Source organism: Halichoerus grypus, chromosome 1 (genome assembly GCF_964656455.1).
Source record: "Halichoerus grypus chromosome 1, mHalGry1.hap1.1, whole genome shotgun sequence".
Taxonomy (NCBI): domain Eukaryota; kingdom Metazoa; phylum Chordata; class Mammalia; order Carnivora; family Phocidae; genus Halichoerus; species Halichoerus grypus.
Window position 1 is genome coordinate 83,600,283 of NC_135712.1, and position 15,482 is coordinate 83,615,764.

The 15,482-nt window shown below is 37.4% G+C and overlaps 1 protein-coding gene and 1 long non-coding RNA gene across 3 annotated transcripts in view; one reads left to right on the forward strand and one right to left on the reverse strand.

The window, feature by feature from the left end:
* LOC144381347 (uncharacterized) overlaps nt 1–15,482 on the reverse strand; it is a 785,460-nt gene that overhangs the window by 297,605 nt on the left and 472,373 nt on the right. The window lies entirely within an intron of this gene.
* Nucleotides 1–15,482, forward strand: part of LOC118537669 (uncharacterized) — a 185,873-nt gene that overhangs the window by 169,248 nt on the left and 1,143 nt on the right. The window lies entirely within an intron of this gene.

Below are 15,482 nucleotides of genomic sequence, written 5' to 3' on the forward strand. Positions count from 1 at the left end.
TCTGGAGTAATATTCCAGATTACTGGAATATTACTGGAATGAGATTACTAGGTCAAAAGATAAGGCCATGTTGAAGACGAAAAAAGAAAATCTCTGGCGAACTATTTGTCTTATTTCACACGTGTATGCTTTTTAGAAACTTAGCAAGAGAGATGCTTTTATGGTTACACAACTGGAGACTCAATTTTCAGCTTCCATATACAGGCATGTTACATGTCTCCATCTACATTGATTTAAACATATTTTGTATCTAAGTTTTAGATATGGATGGAATGATTGATTGCTACTTCCTAATGCCGCTAAGCATCCAGGAGTAAACACTACAGAGAAATACAATTCTTCTCTTAACTTTTTAATCTGATGCTGGATACAGTTTATTAAACTGAGTAAAAAAGTTTCAAGGTTATTTCTACTTGCATAAAAAGCCCAATTACTGGTAAGTTTTGTGGAAATATCTGCTACATTTATATGCAATTTAACTTTTTACCTCAAGGAATCATATTTTCAAGTTTTAAATTGTTTGTAGTCCTTAAAAAATATATAGGGTGTATGTGCAATACAAAGAAGGTCAAGATTTGTGGTAATCTTCAAAACTTTCATTTTCATTTTATATTATAAAACAAATGTCTATTATTATTAGACCATTTATAGATTTTTCAAGACTTCTAAGTTTTCATTATTTAATAGCCACATCATCAACAAAATTTAACTTTTCAACAGAATAAAAATAGTATTTGCAATGACTTAGGATAACAACTTAGGATAAGCTGGGAAGTTGTTCCATTCTTTTCTGCCTCCTTTCAACCTTTGAAATTGCTGTAAGTTTCTTTAATACTGTACTACTTTGAAGAGCAGGATATAAATTCTTTTTTTTAATTAAATTTAATTTAATTTAAATTCAATTAATTAACATATAGTGTATTATTAGTTTCAGAGGTAAAGTTCAGTGATTCATCAGTCTTATATAACACCCAGTGTTCATAGGATATGAATTCTGAAACCCAGGTTTCCCTAATACTGGAACGTTCACTATAATGGGAACCAGGAGATGCAGGTTCTAGATCTGACTGTGACATAATCAGCTGGACAAGCAATTATATTGAACTTTTCTGGGCCTCGGATTTTCACTGGAAATAGTCATCCACTTAACAAATACTTATTGAATGCCTACTGTGTGCTAGGCATTGTTCAAGGTGATGGAGATAAGGGCAAGGAATAAAACAAGGGCCTCTCTTCTGGAGCGTATGTGCTAGTATGGGAGAGAACAAATACATACATGCAATACGAGGTGGCTGGAGCTCAGTCCCTTTACAGTGCTCCACACCACTCCATCTTCTCTGCCCATCGCCAGCAAGCCTTCAGACTGACTCCTGAGACCAAGCTCTGATTCAAGTTATATTTAAAATGAATATACTCACTAATGGAAATTTGTTATTTCTCCTATAATTAAAAAATCCTCTCAGTAAACTTCTGCCTATAGCTACCAACTTATTTCTCTGTTCCCCTTTACTTTTTTAAAAAAGATTTTATTTATTTGAGAGAGAAAGAGAGAAAGCACAGAGGGAGAGGGAGAGGGACAAGCAGACTCCCCACTGAGCGCAGAGCTCCATGACCTGAGGACCCTGGGATCATGACCAGAGCCGAAGGCAGAGGCTTAACCGACTGAGCCACCCAGGCACCCCTCCCCTTTACTTTTTAAAGAAAAAGTTCTTGAAAGAGTTCCTGTACTTATTGTCTCCAGTTCAACTTCTCCCATTTTCTCTTGGACATGACATCACTCTAAACAAGTTTTGCTCCCACTATTCTATCCAAATTGTTCTTTGTCAATATCACAAGTGACCTCCACATTGCCAAAGCCACTGGTCAAGTCTCAGTCCTTTCCTTATTCTTCCCCCTACTACTAATTCTTGCTACTATTAAGTATAATGATAATCATAGCCAGTATATATTTGAAAGTTACTAGGAGAGTAGATCTTAAGAGTTCTCATCATTAGGAAAAAAACATTTTTCTTCTTATTTTATACCTGTATGAAATGATGAGGGTTAACTTAACTCACTGTGGTAATCATTTCACAATATATATGTCAGGTAATTGTGCTGTACACCTTAAACTTACATAGTGCCGTATGTCAGTTACATCACAATGAAGCTAGAAGAAAAAATAACAAAAATGTCCAACAATAAAAAAATAATAATCATAGTTGTCATTTATTAGGCACTTACTATATATACTCTAGGCACTACTCTAAGTGTGTTAAACAAAGTGAGACACATAAGCCTCACAATAACCATATAAAATAGCAGCCATTATAATACCCTTTTTACAGATGGAGGAGACAGAGACGGGTAGTGACTTTTTCAAGGTCACACAGCAAATAATCTGCAGAGCTGGATTTGAACTTGGCAGACGCAGAATCTTCATCTTAGCCACTATGTTATGCTGACTCTTTGGCATTTGACTGAATTGATTGCTCCCTCCTCCTTAAAATACTTTCTTCACTTGGCTTCCAAGACAGTATGCTTCCCTGGATTTTTTCCCTATCTTCATGGCTGCCCCTTCTCATCCTCCCTGCTGGCTTTCCTAAATATTAACATTGGAGTGTCTTAGAGCAAAGTCCTTTAATCTCTTCTCTCTATTCACTCCCTTAGTGATCTTATCACAAATCTCATGGCTTTAAGTCACATGTAAATTCTGACAATTCCCCAATTTTTACCTCAAAACTAATGTTTCCACTAAAAGGCAGATTCAAATATCCAAATGCCCACTTGACATCTCCACTTTGAGATGTAAATATCACAAACTTAACAAAATTGGACCTAAACTCTGATAATCTCACTTCTATCCCAAACCAGCTTCTTTTCTCAGTTAAGAATAACTCCATTCTCAGAACTCGCTTAGGCTCAAAATTTTGGAGTCTTCCCACACAAATTGCCAACAGACACATGAAAAAATGCTCAACATCACTTGGCATCAGGGAAATACAAATCAAAACCACAGTGAGATACCACCTCACACAGGCCAGAAGGGTTAAAATTAACAAGTCAGGAAACAACAGATGTTGGTGAGGATGCAGAGAAAGGGGAGCCCTTTTACACTGTTAGTGGGAATGCAAACTGGTGCAGCCTCTCTGGAAAACAGTATGGAGCTTTCTCAAAAAGTTAAAAATAGAGCTACCCTACAACCCAGAAATTGCACTACTAGGTACTTATCCAAAAGATACAGACATAATGATTCAAAGGGGCACCTGCACCCCAATGTTTATAGCAGCAATGTCCACAATAGCCAAACTATAGAAAGAACCCAGATGTCCATGACAGATGAATGGATGAAGATGTGGTATACATACATATACATACATACATATATACACACACACACACACACACACATATATATACACACATATATATATATTCCATTGTGTGTGTGTGTATATATATATACATATACACACACACACACACACACACACACACAATGGAATATTACTCAGCCATCAAAAAGAATGAAATCTTGCCATTTGCAATGACATAGATGGAACTAGAGGGTATTATGCTAAGTGAAATAAGTCAAAGTGAGAAAGATAAATACCATACAATTGCACTCATATGTGGAATTGAAGAAACAAAACAGATGAACATAGGGGAAGGGAAGGAAAAATAAAATAAGATGAAAATAAAAAGGGAGGCAAACCATAAGAGATGCTGAACTCTAGGAAACAAACTGATGGTTGCTGGAGGGGTGGTGGGTGAGGAGAAGGGATAATTGGGTGATGGGGATTAATCACTAAATTCTACCCCTGAAACTAATAATACAGTATATGTTAACTAAACTGAATTTAAATAAAGAATTTTTAAAAATTTGGAATCTTCCTGCACTCTCCTCTTTTTCTCACACTCCATATCTTATCTATCAGCAAATCTTGTTGGCTCTACATTTGAAACCTTCTAGATTCAACTATTTTCCACTACTCCCACTGCCACCATCCTGGTCCCAGCCACAGTCAATTCTCCTTTGATTATTGCAGTAAACTCCTAACTACTCTCCCTACTTATTCCTTTGTTCCTTTACAATCCAGCCAACCCACCAACCAGAGTTAGTTTTCTCAAGTGGAACTAAGACCATCCAACCCCTCTAAATCGTCCAATGGCTTCTCATTTCATTCAGTAAGAACCCAATGAACTCAGTAGAGTTGCAGGACACAAAATTAATACTCAGAAGTCAATAGCATTTCTATACAACAATAATGAACTATCACAAAGAGAAATTAAGAAAGCAATCCCATTTATAATGGCATCAAAAAGAATAAAATACCTAGGAATAAACTTTACCAAAGAGGTAAAAGATCTATACTGTGAAAACTATAAAACACTGATGAAAGAATTTGAAGATGATACAGACAAATGAAAAGGTATTTCATGCTCATGGATTGGAAGAATATTGTTAAAATGTCCATACTACCCAAAGCAATCTATAGATTTAATACAATCCCTATCAAAATACCAACATTTTTCACTGAACTAGAACAAATAATACTAACATTTGTATGGATCCACATAAGACCCCAAATAGCAAAAGTGATTTTGAGAAGAAAGAATGAAGCTGGAGATATCACAATACCAGATTTCAAGATATACTGCAAAGCTGCAGTAACCAAAACAATATGCTACTGGCACAAAAACAGACACAGATCAATGGAGCAGAATAGAGAGCCCAGAATTTACAGAATTTATGACACCTACATGGTCAATTAATCTATGACAAAGGAGGTAAGAATAAACAAAAGGGAAAAGAAAGTCTCTTCAATAAATGGTAGCTGGGAAAACAGCTACATGCAAAAGAATGAAACTGGGCCACTTTTTAACACCATACACCAAAATAAACTCCAAATGAATTAAAGACCTAAATGTGAGATCTGAAACCATAAAAATCCTAGCAGAGAGCACAAGTAATAGTTTCTCTGACATTGGTCATAGCAACATTTTTCTAGCTATGTCTTCTAAGGCAAGGGAAATAAGCAAAAATAAACTATTAGGACTACATCAAAATGAAAGACTTTTGCACAGCAAAGGAAACCATCAATAAAACAAAAAGGCAACCTACTGAATGAGAGAAGATTTGCAAATGAAATATACAGTAAGGGGTTAATATCCAAACTATATAAAGAACTTATACAACTCAACACTTAAAAACCCCCAAACAATCTGATAAAAATGGGCAGAGGACCTGAACAGGCGTTTTTCCAAAGAAGACATACAGGTGGCCAATAGACCTATGAAAAGATGCTCAACATCACTAATCATCAGGGAAATGCAAATCAAAAGCACAGTGAGATATCACCTTACACCTCTCAGAATGGCTAAAATAAAAAACACAAGAAATAACAAGTGTTGGCGAGGATGTGGAGGAAAAGGACCCCTTGTACAGTGTTGGTGGGAATGTAAATTGGTGCAGCCATTGTGGAAAAAAGTATGGAGGTTTCTCAAAAAATTAAAAATAGAAATACCATGTGATCAAATAATTCCACTATTGGGTATTTACCCAAAGAAACTGAAAACACTAAGTCAAAAAATATACGCACCCTTATGTTTATTACAGTATTATTTAGCATTAATACCCAAGACATGGAACCAATCTAAGTGTCCATCAATATACGAATGGATAAGGAAGATGTGGTTACACATACACACACATACACATACACAATGGAATATTTCATAGCCTTTAAAAAGGATGAGATCGGGGCACCTGGGTGGCTCAGTCATTAAGCATCTGCCTTCGGCTCAGGTCATGGTCCCAGGGTCCTGGGATCGAGCCCCACGTCGGGCTCCCTGCTTGGCGGGAAGCCTGCTTCTCCCTCTCCCACTCCCCCTGCTTGTGTTCTCTCTCTCTGTGTCTCTCTGTCAAATAAATAAATAAAATCTTAAAAAAAAAATAAAAAGGATGAGATCTTGTCACTTGCGATGACATGGATGGATCTAGACGGTATTATGCTAAGTGAAATAAGTCAAACTGAGAAAGATCAATACCATACAATTTCACCCATATGTGGAAAAACTAAAACAAATGAATAAACAAACAAAAAGCAGAATTAGTCCTATAAATACAGAGAACAGACTAATGGTTGCTAGAGGAAGGGGGTGAGGAGATGGACAAAATGGATGGAGGGGAGAGGGAGATACAGGCTTTTAGGTATGGAATAAAAAAGTCATGGGAATAAAAGGTACAGCATGGGAAACAGAGTTAAAGCTATTGTAATACCATTGTATGGTGACCAATGGTAGTTGTGGTGAGGATATTATAACGTCTAGGGAAGTTGAATCACAGTGTTGTACACCGGAAACTAATGTAACACCCACTTTCCTCCCACAAAACCAAAAGCCATTATAATGGTCTACAAGACCCCCTAAAACCTAGCCCCCTAGTATGTCTCTGACCTTATCTCCCATGATTCTATCCCTTGCTCACTCTGATCCAGCTCCACAGGGATTCTTGCTCTTCCCAGAATTTGCCAGGCATACCTGGGCCTCTTTGCCTTTGCACTGACTCTTTCCTCTTTCTGGAATCTTTTCTTCTTATATGTGAACCTGGCTTTTTCCCTCTATCTTTCAAGAATTTGTTCAAATGTCCCCTTTTCAGGGAGGCCTTCCCTGACTACCCTATTTAAGTTGTACCCAACACTTCCGATTCCTTTTCCCTGCTTTATCATTTGTTACACTATATATTTTATTTATTTATTTATTATTTTTTCTGTTTCCCCATATAGAATGTTTCATGAGCAGTGAATTTTGTCTGTTTTCCATACTATCTGTTCCTAGCACCTAGAACATTATCTGGCACACGGCAGGAAAATTTATTAAGATTGTTTTCTGAGGCATAATGTGCAGTAAATTAAAAACATAAATAATTGCACTTGCACTTGAAGTAAATGTGTACTCATATTTGTTGGATATGTATGTGTATACATATATATTTTGTTATATGTATTATTAAAACCCTATGTATCCTTATTATTATTACTTTTTTCTACTTTATTATTTTTATTATTATTATTTTTTTCTTTTGAGAGAGAGAGAGAGCACAGAGGGGAGGAGCAGAGTGAGAGGGAGAAAGAGAACCTTAAGCAGGCTCCACACCTAGCGTGGAACCAGAGCAGGGCTGTGCGGTCTCCTGACCTTGAGATCATGACCTGAGCCCAAGTCAAGAGTTAGATGCTTAACCAACTGAGCCACCCAGGCACCCCAACTTTTTTGCTACTTTAATCATCAAATTCTAAGAGGGGATATATTAACTTCTTCCACTAAGATTATGGATTTGACAATATCTACTTGTATTTCTAATAGACAGACCCTGAAATCATCACCTGAGCCAAACTCAAGAGTTGGGTGCTTAACCGAGTGACCCACCCAGATGCCCCACCTTTACTTAATTTTTTTAATTGAATGTTGAAAAGAATACATTAAGTCCCTAATACTCTTCTACGAACACACAGATACACACACACACACACACACACACACACGCATGCATGCACACGCATGCTAGGATGTGTTCCTTGAAAATGCACTTATTTCCAATAATCTCATTTTTCTGTTTCCTAACTCCTTTTTGATGCTTCTTACTGGAGATTATATTTGCTGTCTATAAGCTATACTTTGCTTCCCTTTAACCCACCAATGAAATTCTGTATAAACAAAAACCATAAAATCATGCACAAGGAGAAGTAATGTTGCTGTAGAAATATTATTTTGCAGGATCATTTTAGCATTTCAATACTCCATAATGAAGCAATACTCCTTAGGTTTGGTTTCAGATATTAGAAGGTCTGAAGGTCTGAATAAAGAGCTTTATATGGGATTTCATATAAGACACACCTGATAGGCACTTTACTGGCAAACAAAAACGAATACATTTTAAAGGAAAGATGAATCAACAAATCATCAATATTCTTCCTAAAACCCATTCTTAAGCATTTGTAATTCCTCTCTTGAGTAGTTTAGATTACATGAGATAGACTTTGCTAATATCACATAGTTTACAATTCTAAGAACTATAAAATTACCCTCAGGAAGCAATCACACTAAATGAATGGCCCCGTGAAAAGAGTAGTTATTGCTTCATTGATTCATATCTGACCGCTAAAATCGCCAGGAAGATGTCTTCCTTTCTACCAGGTACCATTTTCCCCACACATGTTTATGGTGTTTTGAAAGAAAGAAAGAAAGAAAGAAAGAAAGAAAGAAAGAAAGAAAGAAAGGAGAGAGAGAGAGAAAGAAAGAGAAAGAGAGAGAAAAAGACAGAAAGAAAGAAAGAGAGAGAGAAAGAAAGAAAGAAAGAAAGAAAGAAAGAAAGAAAGAAAGAAAGAAAGAAAAAGAAAAATATCCTCAGACTCTGTAACTACTAAATTTCAATGAAAGAAGCAGGGACTGTTGGTATAAACATCTCTCAAAGGCAATACCAGTCTGTGAGTAAATTTATAAACAAAAAGTACATTTTTAAGTGACATAATTTATCAAACAGCTAACTGTCCCCTCCCCCGGCTCACTTCCCTTTTCACTCTGATTTGGAAAAAAAAAAAAAATAGCAGGAATGCAACTAAGTACCATTCTGTATTCAGCCTTGGGGAAAGAACAGGGGTGGCAGGGCCCTGGTGACCAGCGAATTCCTGCCCCCCCCCCCCTGTAGGGGGCCAGGACTGGCAGACATTCTCATGAGCGATTGTGGACAGTGATTCCTGATTTTCTGATTTTTAAAAAGAAACTGAAAATCCCGATTTTTTTTTTTTTTTTAAAGATTTTATTTATTTATTCATGAGAGACAGAGAGAGAGAGAGAGACAGAGGCAGAGGGAGAAGCAGGCTCCCCGTGGAGCAGGGAGCCCGATGCGGGACTCGATCCCAGGACCCTGGGATCACGACCTGAGCCGAAGGCAGACGCTTAACCGACTGAGCCACCCAGGCGTCCCTGAAAATCCCGATTTTTTTAAAACAATGTAAACTGTATCAACTTATTTTTAAAAAATGTAAACACTCAGAGCGCCTGGGTGGCTCAGTAGGTTAAGCATCTGCCTTTGGCTCAGGTCATCAAGCCCCGCATCTAGGATCCCAGGGTCCTGGGATAGAGCCTGCTTCTCCCTCTCCTGCTCCCCCTGGGTGTGCTCTTTCTCTCTCTGTCAAATAAATAAATAAAATCTTAAAAAAAATTAAAAATGTAAACACACTCCAGGTTGACAGTGAGTGTGTCAAATGCACATATTTTTGGCCTACACGCTGCACCTAGGCCATAGGTTTGCAACCTCCGGAAGGCCAGCAGTTCTGTCTCCATTTGGAGTAAGGTGAGGGTCAACCACCCTCAACCACAAAATTATAACTGCAACACTATTTCCTTCTTTCTCCATTAGTCACTATCTCCATACATAATATTTTGAACAGAAAACAAGAATGCTCACTTAAGACGAAAGGCCTGGGCTTAGAAGGACAGAAAGGAAAATAACCCAGATTTGTCACATGGAAATATATCACGGTCTAATACAAATAATTTCTATTTCGTGCTTTATAAACATGTATTTCATTGCTTATACATCAAGTACAGCCCATATTACTTTTAAAGTGCTGAAATTTGTCAGAGAGACTGTCAATGTGGTGAGATAATTTCCCTCTCTTGCTCTGTTAGGTCAAGTGTTAACCTCATAAACGCCCATGTTTACGTGTTAAATTCCTATTGCAGCAAAACAAAAACAAAAAAAAACCCCATAAAACACAGTTTCAGCTAACACAGGTGTAAAATTCCAAAAGCAATTGATCTGACACTAGTATTTAGTGACTCCCAGTTACAAGAAAATATTTTAAAACCAAAAACCCAAAATACTATCCAAAGACTATCAAACATCAAGTAAATCTTCAGTCACAGGGCATTCATTGGCATACTGTTAGTAACTCATTCATGGGGTGAGCTGAAAACCCATAATCCCTTAGGTGATTTCTTTCTGAAAAGCTGGACCACTCAACTGACAGCAACATGTTTGTCCAACACTATGTTAAATTCTCTTTTCATTTTTTTTTTTTCTTAGCACCTTTCCCTCTTGCCTGTTTTCCAGGGCTTCTGCTGACATGTCACAGCCTTGGGATTCACTGTCAATTTTCCTGGCTTGGATTTTTCTTTCCTCTTACCTCTTTGAAAGGGGCCTGGTGACAAGGGGGGTGTGGGTGGACAGAGAAACAAGCATGTTTCTTGATTTAGCCCACCCAACTTCACAGAGCCAACGATCTTTCAGTGCGTGCCTTCTCACGCACCAGCTCCACCCGTGTCTTACCTGGTGCGTGACCTTCAGTTGAAAATTCCAGCAGCGTGCAACTTGTCTTTAGCAAATGAACTGTAAGTGTGCCAGCTGCCAGATGTCTTCATTTTTCAAACACCTTCAAAACTGCTTCTGGCACAGTTCCATAAGCAAAACAGGCTAAGCTGTAACTCTAGTTTCCATGCTGTGAGCAAAAGAAGAGGTGGTGAGGGAAGCAGATGGAGGCAAGAGAAACATGTATTGCCTTCACATCTTGAAACAGAGGGTAAGTGGAAGGAAGTGGAAGTGACGAGGCTACCCTCATCAGTAAATATTTGCATGAAGAGTTATCTATGACCTGTGATATGTTCGATATGCACATGAATAGTCACTTACAACAATATAGTAATTTGAAATACGATGGTTTTGTGAGTGTAACAAAATAATTATGATACATCTGCCTAAAAAAGACGACTTTGGGCTCTTAAGATAATAAATAGATGTAAACTTAAGGAGAGTTATCAAAAATCAAATAGTTCTTTTTTCTTGGTCTTCAGCAATGCAAAATTTTCTTGCTGTCAAAAGTAGGATTTTGAAGTGGGAGACTCAAGAAGGAGCTTCTAGATGCCAGAGGATGGCCCTAAATTCTTATCCTGTCCAAAGTCATCTTCGAAGCCTTCTGGTGGTTTAAATACTTAAGCCACATACTATGAGGGGACAGATTTAAAGAATAAGGCACGTTGCAAACATTTAGAATGACTGGCATTACTTTGGAAGTAACTGAAGCCCAGAGACTGAATACTACTTAAATGATACAAGTCAGTCAAAATTATTGAGAAAATAGTGATACTGAATTGGAACCTGACAACGTTTATAGCACAAAAACAGATATTCACACTTGAGCCTAGGGAAAAGTCAGAATATGGCCATTTAAGATCAAGTTGAATTAATTCAAAGAGAATTATTTCAATCAGTATCTTTCCATAGCTCTCATAATAGAAATGAAGACATCCTATGTGAACTACATGATGGAATAAAATTAAAAGTAAACTGCACAAGGAAAAGAAAAAAAGACCTGCCAGTGACTTATATTTTCTGTCATTAAGCTCTGACTAGGTATATTGTGTTATCCACCTCATATTCACAATACAGAAGCTTATCTTTAAGTGGCTAGACATCTACACTTTGAAAGAATATGGATGAAGTATGAAAGTGATAGGGGCTATATTTGGAGACACATTGCAATGAAACCCAAGAAGGGAAATAAAACCTTCTTTCTACCTATCAATGAATACAAAATTCTAAATTTTGATTCTTAATTAAGAAGGCTGATGAAAAGGAGATGTGCTTATAAAAGGTTCCAATTCAGTGAGAAGCACTGGTCTTAGAGGATATATGCCACTGGTAAAATCATAAAAAAAATGGGGTTTGCTTTTCTGCCTTCTAATTCTACAGTCCTTCATGCACTTCTCCCAATGAAACACAACATACCCCGTACATGCCCTTCACCTTCCCACCTCTGTGGATGACAACAGCGTGAGCATTTTGTCCTATCTTTACCATTCATTCTTGTTTATTGAATTCTTGTCCATCCTTTAAGCTTTGGCTTGGATGCAAGCATTTCCATGAACTTTTCCCAAACTCCTCCACCTCCACTGAAAGAAATCACTTTCCTGTGTTATTCTCATAGCATGACTCTTGCTTTTTATGTTCTTCTCTGTCTTGCTGTGTAGACTGTAAGCATTTTGAGGACTGAAATCATGTCTCTTGTGTTGTAAAACCCCAGAATACCTAGTACACCATGCCCATGCAGATGCCTCAGTAAATGCCAGAAGAGAACTGGACGTCTAGCCTTTGGGTCAGTCAGCAATGTCCTCATCCTGTCCTCTCCCTACAACGAATCACACGGTAGGCCTTTTTTATTCCTTAGGCCTCACTTCTCAAACGGATTCTATTTTGATTTCATTTGTTCTATTTGGTCCGTTATTAATTTGTGGGTAAACAGTATAATGGATAATATGAAATATGGCTTCCAAGTAACATATATCAGATTCTAAAATGTGAGGACCTTAATTTAAACAGCATTGGAGTAGAAAGAAAGATAAATTTTCTGGGTCTTTCAGTGCTCTCAATTCATAACAGAACAATTACACACAGAGCTGAGCATGAACACATATAAAGGAAAGTAAGATTAACAGTAAAGAAAAAAAATAATAAAAAATACACTATAAAGAAAATAAACTAAAGGTTAAATATATACCAAAACTATTTGAAAACCAAGAAGGATTGGGGCAGCTGGGTGGCTCAGTCAGTTAAGCATCTGCCTTCGGTTCAGGTCATAATCCCAGGGTCCTGGAATTGAGCCCTGAGTCGGGGAGTCTGCTTCTCCCTCTGCCCCTCCCCCTGCTTATTCTCTCTCTCTTTCTCTTTCTTTCCCTCTCTCAAAGAAAGAAAGAAAAAAAACCTAAGAAGTAATAAAAAATCAGCTCCTAAAAATTTCTCCCAAACTGAGAAATATAAACTGGCTTCTTGAAACTGGTGGCTTACTATTACTCTTATTTTTTAACAGTCAACTCATAGTTTAGCTCCAAATTTCCCAGAAGGGCTTGAGCACATCACTCTGAATTGCCAAAGGGAGTCTGGCCTGAGCTTCGTGATTGCTGCTCTAACTGATGGGACTGAAGGAGAACCTTGGCAGCAGCTAGGAGAAAAAAAGACACCCAGAAATTAAAATTGAAGTTAATTATAGTACTTACAGATTTTTCCCTAGACCTGATTCTTGGTGTTCAACAAAGAAGAAAAGCTCTCAATACAACTTCAACATGACAATGCCATCACTACACCTAAGCCTGTTCTTGGCGGACTGGGGAGGGGCAAGACTTGAAGATATTCAAGTCACTAAAGCTGTTTGGGGGATCGGGAGTTTTAAGAGTACTTCTTCATTTATGGCTAGTGACAGAAAATGGATGAAGAATGATCTTTCTCACATTGAAATAGGTAGTTTTGTTTTTTCCAAACCCAGAAACCTCATTTGACTTATATTCTCCTAGACTTTAGGGGTGCTCTGTGGGATACTGGTTCATGTGATTAGTAGATAAGCAATGCTTGTTCTAGGAACCTCATCAGACTTTTTTTCCTTTTAATTTTACGTAGTTCAGAGTCTGATGATCCAGATTAGGGAGGCAGCACTTACTACTTACCAACTGTCTGACCTGAAGCAACTTAGCTGTCCTCTCTGAGTCTCTGTTTCTTTATCTATAGAATGAAGATAACTCTACGTGCTTCATACCACTGCATGTGGCTCTAGAAGAATTTTATCAATATCTTACAGAGTATAAAATAGACACAGTGACAAAACACATTTATGATAGACAACTTTAGCTACCTACATGTATTTCCCTAAGAGCACAGTAGTTGCTAAATTATTGATTTGGCTTATTTCCAATTATATCACCTGAAAAGGCCTAGGTAATAATATCATTCTGGACTTTATTCCATCCCAAAAGGAAGAAATGATTGGTAAAGTGTCATGGGTCAAAGTGAGCCAAGCAATGTTGGGATTCAATGGTATAATCTAGACCCTCGCAACACGAAGTAGGTGTTAGGATAGCAAGATTGCATGATCTGGGAGCTTGTTAGAAATGCAGAATTTCAGGCCCCTCCCAGACCTACAGAATGAGAATCTGCACTTTAATAAGATCACCTAGTGATTTGTATGCACATTAACATTTGAGAAAGCACTATTTAGAATTCAGAAAAAAATGGATTTTTAAAAGTTAAGATACAAGATCTAGATCATTCTGTGGACACAGATCTTAACGGAGAAGATTGATCCAAAAAGGAAAGAAAATCCTTAAGACTAAGAAAATTGTCTCTCATTGGAAGAAGAGAAGTGAGCATTTAAAATTAAGAGAAAAAACATTACAGACGTCTGGGCTTTCTGATGAGCTCAGATTTTAAAACAAATTTACAGAAGATAGAAAGAGGGTGTGGCAGATTAAAGGTAGCCACAGATTCTTCTCTACTCTTCTTATTGAGCAGTGGAAACTAATCTTCCCCCTTGAATATGGACTGGAGTTAGTCATTAAGTCTAGTTGATGTTTTCTAAATATGTTTTAATTTTGCTCTTCCATTTCCTCTCTTGGTGTTGACTTGGTTCAGGCTTCGTCATCTCTCACCTACATTAATGAGAAAGCCTCCTAACTGGTCTCCCCAGTTTCAGTCTTGCTGCTGCCAGACTCTTCTTTTTTTTTTTTTTAAGTTTTATTTTAATTCCAGTTGTAGTTAACATACAGTGTAATATTAGTTTCAGGCGTACAATTTAGTAATTCAACACTTCCATACATCACCCCGGGGCTCATCACAACAAGTGCACTCCTTAATCCCCATCACCTATTTAACCCTCACTCCCCTATGGTAACCATCAGTTTGTTCTCCATAGTTAAGAGTCTGTTTCTTGGTTTCTCTCTCTCTCTGTTTTCCTTTGCTCATTTGTTTTGTTTCTTAAATTCCACACATAAATGAAATCATATGGTATTTGTCTTTCTCTGTTTGCCTTATTTCACTTAACATTATACTCTCTAGCTTCATCCATGTCATTGCAAATGGCAAGATTTCTTTTTTATGGCTGAATAATATTTCAGTGTGTGTGTGTATGTGTGTGTATCATATCTTCTTTATCCATTCATCAATCAATGGACATTTGGGCTTCTTCCATATCTTGGCTATTGTAAATAATGCTACTTTAAACAAAGGGATGCATGTATCCTTTTGAATTAGTGCTCTTGTATTCTCTGGGTAAATACCTAGTAGTGCAATTGCTGAGTCACATGGCAGTTCTATTTTTAACTTTTTGAGGAACCTCCATACTGTTTTCCACTGTGGGTGCACCAGTTTGCATTCCCACCAACAGCGCACAAGGGTTCCTTTTTCTCCACATCCTCAACAATACCTGTTGTTTCTTGTATTGTTGATTTTAGCCATTCTGACAGGTGTGAGGTGATATCTTATTGTAGTTTTGATTTGCATTTCCCTGATGGTAAGTGATGATGAACATCTTTTCATGTGTTTGTTGGCCATCTGGATGTCTTCTTTGGAGAAATGTGTGTTCATGTCTTCTGTGCATTTTTTAATTGGATCATTTGTTTTTGGGTGTTGAGTTGTATAAGTTCTTTATATATTTTTGGATACTAACCCTTTATCAGAT